The 18,934-nt window shown below is 33.9% G+C and overlaps 1 protein-coding gene across 2 annotated transcripts in view; it reads right to left on the bottom strand.

Annotated features, from left to right (window-relative positions):
• Nucleotides 1-18,934, bottom strand: part of tn (thin) — a 78,449-nt gene that overhangs the window by 30,676 nt on the left and 28,839 nt on the right. For both annotated transcript variants that reach the window (XM_053753210.2, XM_053753212.2), the window contains exon 3: nt 18,468-18,561. The gene's annotated coding sequence lies outside the window, so the exon portion shown is untranslated. The remainder of the gene's footprint in view (nt 1-18,467; nt 18,562-18,934) is intronic.

The following is an 18,934-nucleotide window of genomic DNA, read 5'->3' as shown; positions in this document are numbered from 1 at the left end:
ATTTACCTATTTATTTTGTCTTTCTAGATATTCTGTTTAGACTAGGCCATGCCAGTTTATCCTAAGAGTGTGTATTTCTATTACGATAATCTAGTTTCGCCCAGACTAAAACTGTTAATCCTATCCGGGCTTAGGACGAACTGGTTTAGCCTAGGTTAAACCAGTTTATCCTATCGCATGTAGGAAGAATTAGTTTAGCCTAGGCAAAACTAGTTTATCCTGGAATCGGGTTTGGCCGGTAACATATACAAAATTTGGTCCTTATAATGTCTGTGGAAGTATATTTTGCAACTGGTTTGTTAAGTAAATTAAAAATGTATAACTTATTGAAGAATTTAATTTAATTTTTCAGAAAGGTATATAACAATATTCAAATTTAAACAATAAGTTAGAATACTAGAACACTGAATAATATATCAACAAACTTGAGAAGTTACGAAGCAAAATTTTAAGTTGAACTTGTGAAGTTAAAACTAAACCTTAATATAATACGTTCTCACATGCGAAAGTTTGGTTCAAAACTAATTAACAAAATACGGACTGAAATTTATATTTCTACGCAGGTTAAAGAGAACAATCAACTATATGGTTAACTTTTTAACCAAATTATATTAAGCTTTAGTTTTAACTTCTAAAATTTGTAAAAAAAAGGGTGTTATAATTGACAACCCTATTATGATAGAAAAAATAATAAAGAACTAGAAAGACAAGTTTATTTGTTAGACAAATTAAAAAAAACCCTGACGTTCTTTTCGCTACAACTTTTGAACGGCTGAACCGATTTTGATCAAGCATCAAGATATGCTTGATCAAATTTTTAGATAAGAATTAGCTATAAATAAAAAACCGCATCATTATCGGTTCACCCGTTGATGAGATATGGTGCCATGTGCGCAGAAAGACAGACCTACAGGCAAACTTAGCGATCAAACCTATAACACCCCTCTTTTTGCGTCGGGGGTAAAAAATGTAAGGAACAGAGAAGAATGCAGAAGAAAGAAAAATTATTTTGCTCAACATTAATAGCTAAAATAACGAAATAAAGCAACAATTACAAGATCGGGATGTCAGCTATAAATTTAATTGCAGATATTAGACTGTGGCTGCAGGAAGAGAGTGTTCAATTGGCACTATATCTCCGTAATTACATTTCACGGGTCGCTCCTGTAGCGCAGATCAGAGGTGGAAGGAGATGAGGCAAATTATTTTCTCTAAAAAGCTATCCTTCTATCAACCCCGCGAGTGCACTTCTAATGGGGGCTAACAGGCTTGAAAAGTAACCTACAAATGTTGAGAATCAAAATTTTTAGGTTATTTTCACTTAACCCTCTTTGGGAATGTTATTCTTGCAGTTTAAAAAATGTGTGTGCCCTTTTTATAAAGCGAGACCACATGCTCAAAATGCTATTATATTTTGGAAAATACTGATGTATTTGGAGTGTGATTATTAATTTGCCTGAGGTCAGTTGAATTTGCGTTATTTTTCACCATCTAATTATTTGTGTGTTATCGGATCTTGGAAGTTTTGCTAAGTAACGAAATTCTAAATATTTATTTAGCATGCGCATTATTTATGAATGAAATGAATAGATGAATGGTGATGATTTTGAAGCAAGAAAATAAAGACTGTCGTGTAAAATACAAATATAATTTTATTAAGCGTACAAACAGTGTTCACGGTATCGACAGTAGACAAGAGAGAGAAAATCTACAGATTGGTTGCGTTCTCAAATCCCTAACAAATAGTTAAGATTAAAAAAATATTTTTTGTGGTAACACATATCATGACGGATCAAAATAAGCCAAATGTGTGTCAAATTCTAAAAATTGTGGTCTCCCACTGTTTTTTCACGAAAATTGCTTTACAAGACATTTTGTTTTGTTACAAAACTACATCTACCATTTCTTTGATCTCCAAAACAAAGTCAGCAATAGATAGCCGCAGTTTAATAAATGTCTTAGAATGTGAAGTCTTCCTGTATAAAATACTAATCAGCAAAGAATGTTACACTGGAGATTCTTGTCACGTATTTGCGTTTATAGTTTCTCTTCCTTATACATATAATTATTAATCTAATGTATAATAGTATTATTTTATAATTGTCTTTAACTCAAAATTTGCATTCGGAGTTTTTAAACAGCCGATTTCGTTGAGGAAAGGACACGGAGGGCGAATTTTTTCATACATTACTTTGTCTATAATTTGATACATATGAGAGAGAGAGAGAGAGAGAGTGAGAATGAGTGGCTCATCACAGAGATGATAGCCTGTGCTACATTTGTTGTATTACACGGCCCGATTGCTTTAGGAACTCGTCCATTTGCGGCAGTTTTTACGTCCGTGATATTTTTGGCTTATTCAGAAATATTATGCCTGCAGGTGAGGTTCTAAACAGTGCTGGCTTGATGTCACCAAGAAGGATACTCGTGAAACGTTCTAAAAATCCGAGCGCAACATCTTGTTTTAACGGAGACCGTGTGAGTTGGAAAAGAAAAAGTAGAAATTCGTTTGGATAACTGGAACCAACAGTAAACAGCTGATGAAGAAACACATCTGGCTTCTTCACCACGTGTTAGTGTCGGTTCCAGGAACAGACACTAACAGCTGGTACCTGAAACCGACACTAAATAGCTGGTGAAGAAACTGATCTGGCTTCTTCACCAGCTCTTAATATCGGTTTCAGGAACCGACACTAACAGCTGGTACCTGAAACCGACATTTAAAAGCTGGTACCTGAAACTGATATTTCACATCTGGCTTCTTCACCAACTATTAGTGTCGGAATCAGAATGAGAGGGCGTGATTATAACCAAATATGTTTTGAAACATCGAAGTCTTAATTAACAGCGTTGTTTGAATAGAAACAGCGTGGCAAAATGTCCGAACAATAATAACAAATGTCAAACTTCACACCCAGAACAATAGTTTGAAGTTTGGGAACTGTCTAAACTTAGTAAGTAGGGAACAGAAGGCGGTCATCAATTTTGGAGGGCCTTTGTGGCCACAATCGTTAATTAGATTATTCTATTTTAAGATTTATAATTATAATCACTTCAAAGTAAAATAAAATTTTATTCACCGCAAGAATTTAACCATGCACCATGTTAAAATTGGTTGAAGTCGGAAAAAAAATTGGCAGCTTTCTATTCATAACGCATGGCCCCAGCGTGTTGCAGTATCCTCATAACATATGTAATTGATTAACGACATTATTACGTATGTTTTGTACATTTAGCGTTTTATTTATTTATTTATTTTTTTGTGAGACAATTTTCAATAATTTTATAGGAAACACAACTTTTTTTTATTTTTTTTATTCATTCAAATTTTTACATTTTTAATAATATATAATAATAATAATAATATTCTTTATTTCGAGCATCAAGACTCATTAATAACGATGTAAATTTGTCCTCCTAATTTTTAATATATGTATAAGACCTATATTTGTTATATTAATTTGAATTAGTTGTAAAATTTATACTAAAATCGTTAATAAAAAGATGATGATATTATTTTTAATTAAAATTTTTATGGTATTTCAAATAATTTGAAATTAAAATAACATTTCTATTAAAAATAAAATCACAAATACGGAAATGGAATTACTTACTTACTATTCAGTACTTTACTATTACTGTTCTCGTCACAGAATACAAAAAAAAAAATCTATTGTATAGAAATGACAGATTTCATTTTACAAAGTAATGGTAAAATTATGGGGTCTACTGGAAGTGTCAGCTAAGCTCAGCCAATCACGACTGATTGGGTCTGAGTAGACAAAATAGAGGTTTGTTAAGATGACACAGATTCACATAAAAGCGAATGAATGGTTCTAACTTTTGATATCTTACCTCGGGAGAGAATGAAGTTTTTGTGACTGGATTTTATCGTCTCCCCGAATAAGGAACTGACAATGTTATATCATTTTCACCGACCTCGAAAATTGGTATTAATTATTGTGACGCGCATTCATTTTCACGATAGTAAAATTATTTCATACCAATTTAAATAAATCAATTAAGATTTAGTACCGAAAATTATCCTTATTTGAAAAAAAAAATACGCTGCACATCAGGCACACCATAAACCATTTACTAAATTTCACCTGATTCGGTCCAATACATTCGGAGCATATTGTCTGTGACGGACGGACAGACAGATGGACAAACTAATACTCCTATGAGGGTTCCGTTTCTTTCATTTACGTATGGAGCCCTAAAAATAATAAAAAATATATCTAGGTATAATAAAATATGAGCAGAAATATTTAACAAATATATAATCATAAACGTCCTATCAGGTTAAAAAGGACTTTATTTGGACATTCTCGGGTTTTACGGCGTCTTGTAATCTCAAGGGGTAATCGGCAATATATTTTAATAAATTCACATTAAGATTGTATCTACCCTCTGCTGCAAACCTTTAATATCAGCGAAAACATGGCCGCCACTCCCGCTCCGGGCTATGTTTTGATAAAGTGAATTGCCATTTATGAAATGTTGTCCATTTATGACGGTTTCATGAAAAACGTGAGAAAAAAATATGTAATTTGTTAGTCGTGACAGAAAATTATTTCTGTCACGACTAACAAATTACACGTGGACAAAAAAATCTGAATAAAATCATGACACGAATGTAGTAATTTTTGGATATCAAAGGAAATTTGGTAATGTCATTGTAAACTGGTTTATTTCATTCAATCAATGTCAACAACTTTTTCAATATTAGAATTTTATATAAGTTCAATCTGGGCCTTGGATTTTTTATGTAAATGACCAATAAATTCGCATAAGCTGACGTATGACAATAATTTATTACTAGCCCTAAATAAATGAACAAAATACAATTAGCTGGTTTTTTTTTAATTTTTATTTTTATTTATTTATTGGTGCACACAACAGTATTACAACTTAAACATTCTTAAAGTAAAACTCCACATACAGTATACAACGGCTGGTTGTAAGACCAAAAGTGGGTACACACAGCATGATAAACAATATTGTTCAACAAGAAAACATATGGATACGACAGTAGATTTATATGAATTTAGATTATATGTAAATAGTCAGAAAGTTTGGAAGCAGTAGCATAATTTGGTTTGACCGGTTACATACGATATAATACAACAAAATTAAATACAGTACTTAAGTATAAATTTAAAATTATACTTAAGTACTGTATATTGACAGAAAAAGGTTGTTTTTTTTTTTTTTTTGTTTTTGTGTGATACTAAGATATTAACAAGCGAACTTTGTATTTGAAGCTATTTAAGGTTTTTTATTAGATTGATATGACATCGTCATATATTTGCAGCTCTTGTCGGTTGAGTTCATTCTATTGTTTTTTATAACATATACTTAAAGATATTTATAGGTACAACATGAACATTACGATAAATACCAATTTTATGTAGGTACGAATACAAAACTATTTATTTTACACCCTTTCCTTCTCTTGCAGTGGTAAAGTGCTTGCCTCTGAACCGAGAGGTCCCAGGTTCGATCCCCGGTCGGGTCATGATGGAAAATGATCTTTTTCTGATTGGCCCGGGTCTTGGATGTTTATCTATATATGTATATGTTATAAAATATAGTATCGTTGAGTCAGTGTCCCCAATACAAGTCTCGAACTTACTCTCAATTTGTGTGATTTGTCATCAAATTTCACATCGAAGTAAAAAAAAGACAGAAAACAAAGGAAACAACATACTACTTAATCATTATTTATACAAGAATATAACCTTATCAAATCGCGTCTCCCCACCACTTAATTACGCGTCGACTGAGGCGATCAACTTCGAAATATGGCCGTATTATACGGAACAACCCTTGATGATACCCGAAAGATGCTTTCTACCAGATTGCATAATCAGAACTTTGTTTTTATGCCGGTTACATATTTATCGAGTGGCGTGTGGTTCCGCCCTAGGATGGGATCATTTCATTTTCTTCCGTGGATGTCGTACGAGGCGAGTAAGGGACACAGCCATAGCAGCTGATGGGCTACAACAGCATAGCCTACGCACTGTTTACTTTACGTCAATCCTCGTATGAAAATAAAATCACAAGTTTAATCTTTTAAAATTTAAAGTGTTTGTTTTTATGCGGACCCCGAGCTTCGAAATTACGCGAAAATGTAAGATGAAATTGACTAAGGGTGAGTTGCACCGTCGAATTTAACGTTGATTGTAACCAGCGCGTCGCTGACGTTTAGTCAGAATAACGTGCTTTGCGTTTTTCTGCACACGTTAAAGTCAACGTCAAAGTTGATGGTGTAACCCACCCTAAATAATAGGCAGCACTGTTTCAATTCCAAAGTTAAATTAAAAATAAAGCTAAGAAGGTAAACAAAAATGCGAAAAATATGCAAATCCGACGGAACCACTTTACGGTACATCGCTTTGTCCAAAATGTTTCTTTTATTTGAAATATCTCTCTTGTGTCCATTTGAGTTTAAAGTACACGGTCAAAAAGTAAACAAAAAAACATCGATCGAGTGTTAATAGAAACACAATATACCATAATCAAAGCACCACCCGACAGCGCCCGTTCCCGAGTTGACGCATGGATCAGCAATTGCGAATATGATGATTTTTATTTCCAACAATACACTGAATTGACGCCTCAAGCGGAGTTACATTTGAAAATAAACATTACACGGCCATTTTTATCCCCGCTGCTCTGATACACTATCACACTCAATAAAATGTTACGACGGGAATTATACTTTTTGGCGCACTTTGAAGAGTGGTTGTAATATAAATGTTAAAGGGCTGTTACAGTAATAATCGTTAGAGATCGGGTGTTGTAAGCCGTAACCGAATCTTATGGTGTATTTTATCTGTGGGATTTTCAGACGAGTTTTTAGTTCACGACCAAAATTATGTGACATTTTTTGTGTTGGTTTTCCAAAAACATAATTTATTTCTTACAACATTTAAAAATCCTGACTGGGATTGTTATGGCTACAAACATTCGGAGTATTACCATACAACTGTCCAACCAACCATCTAATGTTATGTGGTTACCGCAGCCTATCAACGCCTGCAACAACAGTCGCATGACACGCGCATTGCCTATTTGTGTTAGGACACAAGATTCCAGGGAATCTTTTGTCACAGTACCTTGTAAAAAATGATAATTTATTTCTTGTCAGTCGGTTAAGGATAAAGGGTGTGTTGCTTACATGCGACGACGCAATTTAAGTTAGATTAATCGACGGCTCTAAAGCGGTATTTCCCAAAATGAAATTGCCAAGATATTTTTAGAAATAGCCGTTTTTATCTCAATTATATTCTTTCTTAATAGCAATAAGGCTGATACTGTGACACGGTTGTGAAGCATGGACACCAACACTCAAAGAGGAGAGAAAGAGGAGCGAAAAATCTTCCGGAAAATCTTCGGCCCCACCAAGAAATTAGACGGAAGCTGGAGAGTCCGGAAAAATTTCGAAATAGAGGAGCTCGTGAAAGAGCGTAACATATTAGGCGTGATAAAGTCACAGCGATTACGCTGGCATGGTCGTCCAGAGAGAATGAGGAAGGATCGTGGCGTTAAATCAGCTTATTTGGGAAAGGTGTCGGGGAGGCGCCTCCCAGCTCGTGCAGATCAGCCTTCACAGCATCGCTCCAGCGATGAGCTGGAAGCGGTCAATTGGCAGAACTCCGTGCAGAATAGAAGATTATGCCGTACTCTTGTTTCGGAGGTCAAGATCCACTTTGGAGTCACTGAGCCAGCGTAGTAAGTAAGTAAATTCTTCATCAGAGCCTCATTTCTCTTGACAGCGGGTCGTAGTCATTGAGAGTAGGTTGCACCACTCAACTTTGATATTATAACTTTAATCTGTGCAGAAAAACGCAAAGTACGCATTTTGTCTATGTAAAAGTTAACGTCAAAGTTTGTGCAACTCGCCCTTTTTGGATTTAAAATATACAATGACTTTCTTGGCCACATTAATGAAGTGTTTCTTCTAAAGTTTCCTCACGATTCTTGGTGATTTATAAAAACTACTATTCATGAGCCAGATTGATATGCAAACTCATAGGGCAATTGAACCTGAGTCCTTTCGGTCTTTTAGTCTACAAAATGATTATGATTAAGTAGAAAACAAATGAAATTTCATCAGTGTTTTAAATAACCAACTCAAATAGACGTTACAATTTTATTATTTGGATTGAAGAAAAGGTTTTATTTATTCCTATTCATTATTTACTTAAAATTTACTAGTGAGACTTGTGCAAATAAATAAATTATTTTGATAAGCTGATATTTTTGTATAGTAACTACTTGTTTTTATTTGTTTTATGTAAATGTAAGTAAACATAGCAAATGAGAGTTTAATATTTTCTTACTGCATAAATATTTTAGCATTGCTTGTAAAGCGGGTAAACGTTGGAATGAAATACTATTCCTTATTCCAATGCTTGAAATGTAGGAATATAAATTAAAAACGTACCTAGAAATCTAGTTTAAGGCGCCATGTAATCACAGACTGAGCAATTAAAATGATCGTGATAATGCCACATTAGATAAATAATATTATCAGAAAGTATCAATTTTATCATTACACAATGTATTCATAGTTTATCTATATATGTATGTATATGTTATAAAATATAGTATCGTTGAGTTAGTAACCCATAACACAAGTATCGAACTTACTTTGGGGCTAACTAAATCTGTGTGATTTGTCTATATAAATTTATTTATTTATAGTTGACTAAATCGAAAACGGTGACCACCAATTGACTGTATAAAAATTCCGTTCAAATTCGTTTAGTCAACTGTCACCTTGTATTATAAAATTATTTATCTAGTGTGGCATAATATATTACAATTTTTTTTTGCTAAGAAGTTGATAGTGGCGCTAGTGTGCGACTAATAGCGCCTTAAAAAGTATTGGTTAAAAAAACTTACTCGTCTCGTCGTAATTGGAAACCGTGGTCTTTTTGTAAACACTGTAATTACAGGGTCGCAATAAGGTGCACGATGGCGTCTTATACTTTTTGCAAGATTAATGTTTTTATTCGTTTTGCTATTTATTTTAGCTAGGGAAGCAGACTTTTTAAAATATATTTTCAAGGCAGTTGTGTGGTTAGAACATAATGTCTATGAGCTGGATATGTTCGGATTCTTGCTGTTATGAGAATTAGATTGAATAGTAGAAATTTTAGAACAGGACGTTATAGGACAATGAACATTTTGACAAACAGGACCATTAATTATGAAAGTTTTAAAAGTGACTAAACTGACTAAGGTAATACATTTCCAGTCATAACTTTATTTACTTTTGAGATTTAGGCGAAGATGTAACGATAATATTTTAAAATTGTTATTTAAAGTATTTAATATGTATTCATAAATAATCTAAGTGTCTAATATTTGAATATGAATTAATTAAATCATTTTTTTTTTATAAATTTGTATCTATTAATCAATTATTTTAACATTGTTTTATATAAAATATACTACTGTAATGACTACATTTGCAATACTCGCTGAGTTGCTATGATAAGAACAAAATTGTACATAACACCTGTATTGTAATTATGACTCATAGTTGGCAAATAAATGTTTGAATCTTTGAAAAAAAAAAAAAAAAAAAAAAAAAAAAAAAAAAAAAAAAAAAAAAAAAAAAAAAAAAAAGGATTAAGTGAAATACAAGAAGAAAGGGATACAGAAAAACCCAAGAGGAAGGAAGTAGGAATAAGAGTTGAGTTAAATGATAAGTGACAGAATTACATGGAAGGAGTTGATATATACCGTGCAAGAAGAGGAAAGACCACTTAAGCAAGGATTGTTGATTTGACGATTGATTTGAGGATGAAGATTTGACAGCCTCGGTGGCGCAGTGGTAAAGTGCTTGCCTCTGAACCGAGAGGTCCCGGGTTCGATCCCAGGTCCGGTCATGATGGAAAATGAACTTTTTCTGATTGGCCCGGGTCTTGGATGTTTATTTATATAAGTATTTGTTATAAAATATAGTATCGTTGAGTTAGTATCCCGTAACACAAGTCTCGAACTTACTTTGGGGCTAGCTCAATCTGTGTGATTTGTCCTAATATATTTATTTATTTATTGTTAGCATAATATACCTATAGCCGTAGAAATGATCCCTGCGCTCTGTCTGTCTATTCCCTATATATGCTTAGATCTTAAAAACTACGCAACAGATTTTGATGCAGGTTTTTTTTTTATAGTTAGAGTGTTTCAAGAGGTTTGGGTGTATAATTTAATATGGTTTTAGCCGAGCGAAGCCGGGACGAACTGCTAGTCGTATCATAAACTATTAGACTTAGTGTTGGAGTTTATGTTCGAGCTGGACTGTTGCCGACATTGCATCTCAACCGGCATTGCTTTTGTCATAAAACTGCAGAGGTTTATGAAGCTTTAGTATAAGTCGTAAAAATAGGGGGTCTACTACGGAAATACTACGATTAAATTTAAAGAAAACAAATGTATTAAAATAAATATATTAGGACAAATCACAAAAATTGAGCTAGCCGCAAAGTAAGTTCGAGACTTTAGTTATGGGATACTAACTTAACGATACTATATTTTATAAAGATAAACATCCAAGAGCCGGGCCAATCAGTAAAAGATAATTTTGCACCATGACATCGGGTCATGGTGCAAAATTGATTGAACCCGGTGATTGAAAATCGGTGATTGAAACCGAAACCTCTCAAGTAAGTATAGTATTATTAAGCATGTGGCGATAACACGCCACACAGATGTAAAAAGCCGACCAAACGCAACGAATAACAAGCCACACAAGAGATCCACGACTCTACGGACAGATGGCACTACGGTCGACTCACTACCAGAAGCTAACAAGCCTAGACCGCGCAGACAGTGCGTTTTCGATTGGAAGCATAAATACAACCTCCGACATGACACCGTCGGAGCCGTGCGGTTCCCCAGGCGCAACACCTAGCCTGGCGGGAAGATCTTCCCTTAGCTATAAGTATAGTTAAAACTTGTTTTAATAGATAGCTCTTGAGCTATCCAAGCTGTACTCTTACGTACCCCGGGGGATCTCGGGTTCTAAGCAATAATACAATAATATAACAACCATACAACTTTGAAAACTGCATGAATTTCCATCCACAAGTATTTGCCTGATGCACGAAGAAACAAGTAGATAAACTGACAGATAGAGTAGACTTATATAACTAACTCATGTGGAACGAGTAGCTATCGAATCTGCGACCTTTTGATCTCTGGCAAAATAACTTCCCGCCACAAAATGGTATCGCTTGTATAGAATAATATAGAGGACGTTCGCAGATCGTTTCGACCGCTGCGCTCGCGCTGTCATTACGATCTCTCAATTTTCTTGAGCGAGGAATCATTTTCAAAATCGTAAAATTGACAATACCGACATCAATAATTTTGAAGACAGATAGTAAAACTATTTTTTGTCTTTGTTAAAATTTGAAAAATTGTAATGACAGCGCGGCCGCAGCTGTCGAAATGCTCTGAGATCCACCCATAGAGATATTCAAATTTCGCTTGCGTCATAGAGCATCAGCTAAATTTGAAAATCTCCATATGATTCCATACAAGCTATAATTTTTTGATAAGTCGTATCACGTCACGTCATATATGTGTAAATTTTATTTAATCATCGAATTAGTAGGCTACGGTGTACAGTCAACAGCGCATCAAGTTACCCCGCATGAACCTCTACGGCGCAGTAATAGTTGTGAGATTTCAATGAGTTTGGGTAGGTGGATGTGACGATACCTATTAATTCCATGGTCTGAATAAATAAAATTTTAAATACTTTTTAATAATCGTTAGAAGAGTTTTGTGGTAGGTACTCTTTTGTAGAGTGACGCCGTAATAGAAAATGTCAAGAATAATGTTGTTTATGGAGCTTTTCCTTACTGATGCATCAAATTGTTTACACATAGTAACGAATTTGAAATAAATGTTATTTTTTCAATAAAATAATTTTAAGGAATCATTGTCATTCTAAAAAAATAATATAGAAGTTAAAAATTAATAAGAATATTTTGCTGCATTGTTTTGATGAGAAGTGGTCACCCATCCCGTGACCGATCATTAGGAATGTTGCTTAACAACCACTATCAAAGACCACTAGCGCAAACCTTAGCGCTTTTTTTCAAAATTAAAATTTCCTCAACAACTTATTTTCCGAAATTTAATTACACCAAATTTGTCTACAATTTCCGTGACTCTTGGCTCTGTCAAAGTCGTACAGAAAGAAAACAGATGTTTACAAAATATTATTATTACTCTACATTGTCTCAAATACTTTCCAACTTGCTAGAAAATTCTACAACAAATATAGCCAATAACAATGATATTCCATTGCTATACTCCCCTTTACATTATCAAGTTTAGCCGTGTATGGTCTCAAGGCGGTACTGAAATTTTACTTACATTTATTTTGGGAGATTCAACCATATGATATTAAAGAGTTATTGAAGCTAAAAAGTAAACACTTAGCCTAGTTGTGGGATACAAAATAGACATAAATAAATAAATAATAAAAGTTGTGTAACTGCACTAAAATAGTAATTCCTGTCACTGATGTCATTCGAGTCGACAAAGGTATACAAATCTAAGGGGTATCAGTTTCAAAGAGAGTTGACGTCAGACAAGTCGACCTCGGTGGCGCAGTGGTGAAGTGCTTGCCTCTGAACCGAGGGGTCCCGGGTTCGATCCCCGGTCGGGTCATGATGGAGAATGATCTTTTCCTGATTGGCCCAGGTCTTGGATGTTTATCTATATATGTATTTGTTATAAAATATAGTATCGTTGAATTAGTATCCCATAACACAAGTCTCGAACTTACTTTGGGGCTAGCTCAATCTGTGTGATTTGTCCTAATATATTTATTTATTTATTTATTCAAGTGTCCGGTTGTAAAACCATAGCCGAATCTTTAAATGGTTTAGCTATATAATTCCATTAAAAGTATATGTGTAAACTCGTGATCGGGTGCTGCCAAGGGTAACAGGTCAGCTGACCAGTTATATATCATATAGGTATTTTGTTTGGTTAATAGTGTATATAGCTTAACAGCTTCACAGCCGTGAGTGTAAACGAAATCATGCTGAGAGACAGAGACACATAGCTAAGACACACTTTATCCTTGCGTTTTTCTGTTATCCAAAGAAAATTAGAAAAAGACGGAAGTTAAAAAATGTTCCATTCCCTTTTCATAAAGAAATAGTCAGTTGTGAGATATCATTGCTTCGATCCAGGAGTAATGGCATGCCAACTAATATAGATCAAAGTGGAGGAGACAGGGATAACGAGCCTCGCCGCTTTATGGCTGAGAAGGAAACCATAAAAACGCTCCGATGAAAGAAACTAATATATCGATCGAACGACGATCCATTAGAAACCTACATTCAAAGATAGATAAACTCTTTATTGCACCATTCACAAAGGATTACAGTTACAACAAGATATTCAAACATAATGAGTGCAAAGGCGGACTTGTCGCTAATGCAATTTCTTCCAGACAACCTTTGGGTGGAAAGAGACACAAGTAGACTAAGAGGGTGCAGTAAACTTAACAGTATTATATAATTAGACAAAAAAAAAAAAAAATATTAAAATAAAAAGATATAGAAGCTAAGGTTAATATTTAGTTACAATAAAAAATGCGTACTTTATTGCGTCGTCACCATAAGATATTATATTTTACCCTTATCTCTCTCTCCCTTATCTTGTTTTCCCGATTAGTTCCACAGCCGTTGGGAGTCAGAGCCCAGAATCCATACTAAACATGAAAAAATGAAACAAAGTAAAATTTTATCAAACAATAATTTAGGAACGAAAAAGCGAGAAAAGTCTAAAGTTATCTCTCAATTTTCACAATTAATTTACGTTTCGAAATTGAACGGGCTGCCCAAACAGCTTCTTCGGATATATTTTTGAAACAAAGCCGTTTTAACCCACACTTCTAATTTGGCTGTGTACTAAAAATTTGCATAAAACACTTTGCTACATTAAGATTTTGTAAAAGGATACCTGAGGAAGGCTCATTAAACTTAATGGAAGCAGGTAATTGTTTTTTTTTTCGCTAGCTTTTTTCGTAAAACGCTTTCACTATTTTACAAGATTTTATTCTTTTGTGTGCAATGAGATAGCGACCAATCTGACTTCTGCTTAGTATCGTAATACCTAGTTGTCGTCGTAGTTTCGACCTGCTGTGTCGTGTGGTTTCTGGCCTAAAATAGGATCACTCCATATAGATCTCATACGACGCGACTAAGAGACGTAACCTAGTAGCGATATTATTCCCAAGTAGGGTTGACATCTGTAAAATCATAACGTAACCTTTAAAATGTTAATTTTATATGTAGCAACACCTGCGCTTCGATACCTAAATACTGAGGAAGAAGCTGAGAAAACACTCAGATGTGAGACAGTCATTAGACGACGGCCGCTGTTATAAGCATGGATTTAGTAATTACTTCGTAGTAGCTACTAATTCCATGAAGTTTTCACTTTACCACACATTCACAAGAACTGTAAATCATATTAAACAAAGGAATATCGTTGTTTATGCCTTCTGAATTTATAACGCATTTTTGTTACATACAGCGATACATATTTAGGTATCATAAAATGTTAGATAGGGTCGCTCTAAATTTCGCACGCGGGCAACCTTTCGAATGAATTTATAATGTTAATACACATTTCGTAAATTTATTTCTTGTGATATTGTTGAACACAGATTTTAAAGTTAAGTGCGTATAGTTAATCTGTATGGTTAAGTGAGATTACTATATTTATATTTAAATATGGAAAAGAAATTAGAGAATCAGAAAACATGTTTTTATAACGTTCTTTTAATAATATTATGCTCATTTTCCTCTTGCTCCGGTAAATTGTTGGAAACTAGCCGAGTCATTAAAAACATCCAAAGATCAATTGAGTCTTACAAAAGGAGTTATTTTTTTAAGTAAGTACTTAGGGTTGGTTGCACCGTTAAATTTAACGTGCACAAAAGCATAAAGTACGCCATTTTGTACAAAAAACAGCGACGCGCCCGTCAAAATCAACGTCAAATTTGACGGTGCTGGGTGAGTTGCACTCATGAAATTAGTAGGTGCACCGTCGAAGTTCTTACTAAATCCATGATTGCGCTGCATCAAAATTAAAAATTACAAAAACAGATATTAAAAATGAGTAAATAAAAATATCGTCATGTACTTATACAATATTCCTAAATTCATATAAAAATTAAATATATGTGTAACTAAACTTTTTTTTTGTGTTCTTATGTTTTATTTTGGTATTCGTGGAAGACCAACGTCCCGGCTCTTATTCTCTTATCAGAGCGTTTAAATGGTTCCTATCATAGCCATTCTAGGGATTGCCCCTTCTGCCAGGGCCAGGCGCGAACGGCATCGCCAAAAGGGTGGTCCGCAGAGCGTTTCGACCGCTGCGCCCGCGCTGTCATTACGATCCCCCAATTTTCTTGAGTGAGGAATCGTTTCCAAAATCAATCATTCATAAAATTATCATTACCACAGTCAGTACACATTAATAATTTTGAAGACAGATAGCAAAACTAATTCTTGTCATTGTTAAAATATGAAAAATTATAATGACAGCGCGGCCGCAGCTGTCGAAATGCTCTGAGCATGGAATTGGTAGTCCGTTGTACGAAGTACTTATTAAATCCATGGCTCTGAGATCCACCCAGGCATTTATTCCCTACGTGATTTATCGATTAAAAAAACGAAGAAAGAATATAAGAAATTATTTAAAAAAGCACATATTGTTGAAACAATAAAAGGAAAGAACGAAATTAAAAACACAACCCTAGACTGCGAAAAAAAATATTTTTTTTAATGATTAATAAGATTAAAACTAAGTATATCTAGTAAAAAGTCAATAGGAATAGGAGTATTTTGTGATAAAATTTGATCAATAGCATGAGACGGAGTTAAAGTTATTTTAAACAATAACGTTTCAGTACTAGTAACAATAAGTTATAGAGCAAATAACAATAGACACAACAAAACTTAGAAATACATGGATTGAGCATTAACCATAGAAATCGGAATTACAGTTCAATAGAAGTGACGAATAGAATCGAATTTGAATTTACAAATATGTCGCTGTAAATGGAAACAAACATATATTGACCCCCTTCTTTACCGTAGTTCCCCCCTAATGGGAATCTTATTCGCATAAATGTTTTATCCTAATTTAATTTAGCATAATGAGTTAGGCACATATTGTTTTGACGTAATAATATTTGACATACTTTTCTTTTGGCATACATTTTAAATAAGCATAATTATAGTTTAGGCTAATGTTAATTTTACCATAATTTTGATTTGCATAAAGCTATAGTGTAGCAGTTGGTTAGGGTGCGGCACTGGCCGGTAATATGCTTTAGAATATTATGCTTAAAACTTGTTATGCCCATGGTAGGTATGCGTAAAAAAATTGTGTCTAAAACTTTATACCAAATTAATATTGTGCGTAACTAGTACTATGAGAAGTAAAAGTATGCCATGTTAAAATATGAATTGTTTGCATAAAAATAGGCGTAAAATCGGGGGTGCGGCCCCCTGGTGTGTAACGGCTATTGGCTTTTTTTTGTTGATGTCACACGTGCTAATTCAATTCGATTACCGTTCGTATGTAGATTTTTTCATCTCATTCAACGTTTTCAAAACCTTTTATCAAATTTTGTCATTTATTTGTTTGTTTGAAATAACTTTTTTCATAAGAAAACACAGGAATCATAAAAATCACTGTGAACGGTGGATTTATCCCATGGAGGGATCTTTTACAGACAACTGGCAGAAAAGACATAGTAAAAAATACATTCATTAATTTTCGTCATATTTTAATTCATGTGACATAAGTACAATATTTCTACAGTACGTATATTGTTTCAAAAAGAAGTAAAAAATTACTTAGCTAATTGACAGTCTCACCAATATTAAAAACTATCAAAAGTAATTTATTGTTTGTTCAACAGCAGCGACCTCTCCGGGACATACAAGATTGTAATGGAATGGCATTTCTATTATTCTTATTATTTCTAATTCTGTTGCATTAACAGTGGAGTGCTTTTGGAAAATTTCCGTGCGCTGTCAAACTGTCGCAAACAATGAAACTTTTCGAAAAATGACGTAAAAGAAATCTATTTTGCTTTTAAATAATACTTAACAATACTTCAAGAATCTTTAAGGGAATTTTGTTGGATTGGTTAATCGATGGTTGGAGAGTGTTTAAAAAGTTTACCTGTGGTCAGTTGAAATCCTAATTTTGTTATTACATTTTATTAGTCCAAGTAAAAATATATATTTTAAAAAAATGTGAAGTTAATGCCAGAAGTATTTCTCTCCGAGCGAACCATTAGGACAAAAAGTGTGCAGCGCAAAAAAAAAAAAAAAAATTAATGCTTTCGGATTACATGCGGTTTAGGGGATAATAATCCTAATCGTGCCTTCTAAGTTTTTATAAGTAACATGACGACCTCGGTGGCGCAGTGGCAAGGTTCTTGCCACTGAACCGAGTGGTCCCGGGTTCGATCCCCGGTCCGGGTCATGATGGAAAATGATCTTTTTCTGATTGGCCCGGGTCTTGGATGTTTATCTATATATGTATTTGTTATAAAATATAGTATCGTTGAGTTAGTATCCCATAACACAAGTCTCGAACTTACTTTGGGGCTAGCTCAATCTGTGTGATTTGTCCTAATATAAAAATAAAATAAATAAATAAATAAAATATTTCTATTTCGATGAATGAGATCTGTAATATAGTCATGGGAATTCAATATGTCATGCTCAATCGAATGATTAAACTGGGTGTCGTACCGATGTAAATCCTTTTGAAAAACACTGTATAATTAAAAATTTTACTAATTTGATTAGGCAATTGTTTAATTTATGAATATATATGAATTTTAGTTTGAATGGTAGCTAGTTAGACTTATTGTCAATAAAAGAAAAAGCTAAAAAAAACTTAATACATACATTTCTATGTATGTATTAAGTTTTTTTTAGCTTTTTCTAATAAAATTTAGAATTGTATGCTCCTAAAAATGAGAAGTACAGTCAACGGCACATCAACCTACCCAAATTTATTGCATACGTCGCTATTACCTCGTCATAGAGGTTTATGCAGAATAGACTTGATGTGCTGTTGACTGTGTACTACTTCATCATAAACGATGATTTTTAATCCCCGACGCAAAGAGTGTGTTATAAATTTAACGTGTTTGTCCGTGGTATCGTAGCTCCGAAACGGATGAACCGATTTTCGTTTAGTTTTTTTTTTTTTGTCATAGATAATTTTATCCCGAGTGTTCTCAGCCATGTTTCATGAAAATCGGTTCGGCCGTTAAAAAGCGGTAGCGAAATGAATATTGAAAGTCGGATGTTTTTTAATTTGTCTAACAAACAAATTTGTCTAACAAATAAATTTGTTAGTAGTATATTACTTACTATGTTTACAGTTATCTGTGGCGGGCCCACCAAGACGGCGGGCCCGCACGGTGCCGCTGGGTGCCGCCTCTCTGCTAATAGTTTTTATCGCCTCCTGAAATTGAGATGAGTTTTTAATTAATATAACTTAAAAAAAAACACATGGATGTGTAGCGAAGTTGAAGGGAGACATTTAATCAGCCGCGAGACACAATAGACTAATAAAAATTTTTTTTTAACGATTCATATAATATTTTCTATATTGACTTAAAAATATGTTAATGCGCTTCATAGTTTAATAAAGGCAATTTGGCGTAGCAGTTTCGTAGCATATGCCTACGACGAGCTACGTGGTCGTAGCGGTGCTACGATTTTATGTAGCAGATGTATCATTATTGTTGAATTGAAGATTATCATATCAAAACTACGTACAGTTTTGTTTTGATATGATAATCTTTTGACAACGTCGGTGGCGCAATGGTAAAGTG

The sequence above is a fragment of the Plodia interpunctella genome, chromosome 13 (assembly GCF_027563975.2).
Source record: "Plodia interpunctella isolate USDA-ARS_2022_Savannah chromosome 13, ilPloInte3.2, whole genome shotgun sequence".
Lineage (NCBI taxonomy): Eukaryota > Metazoa > Arthropoda > Insecta > Lepidoptera > Pyralidae > Plodia > Plodia interpunctella.
The sequence above is the reverse complement of the archived record's forward strand: the minus strand, read 5'-3'. Positions and strand labels throughout refer to the sequence as shown.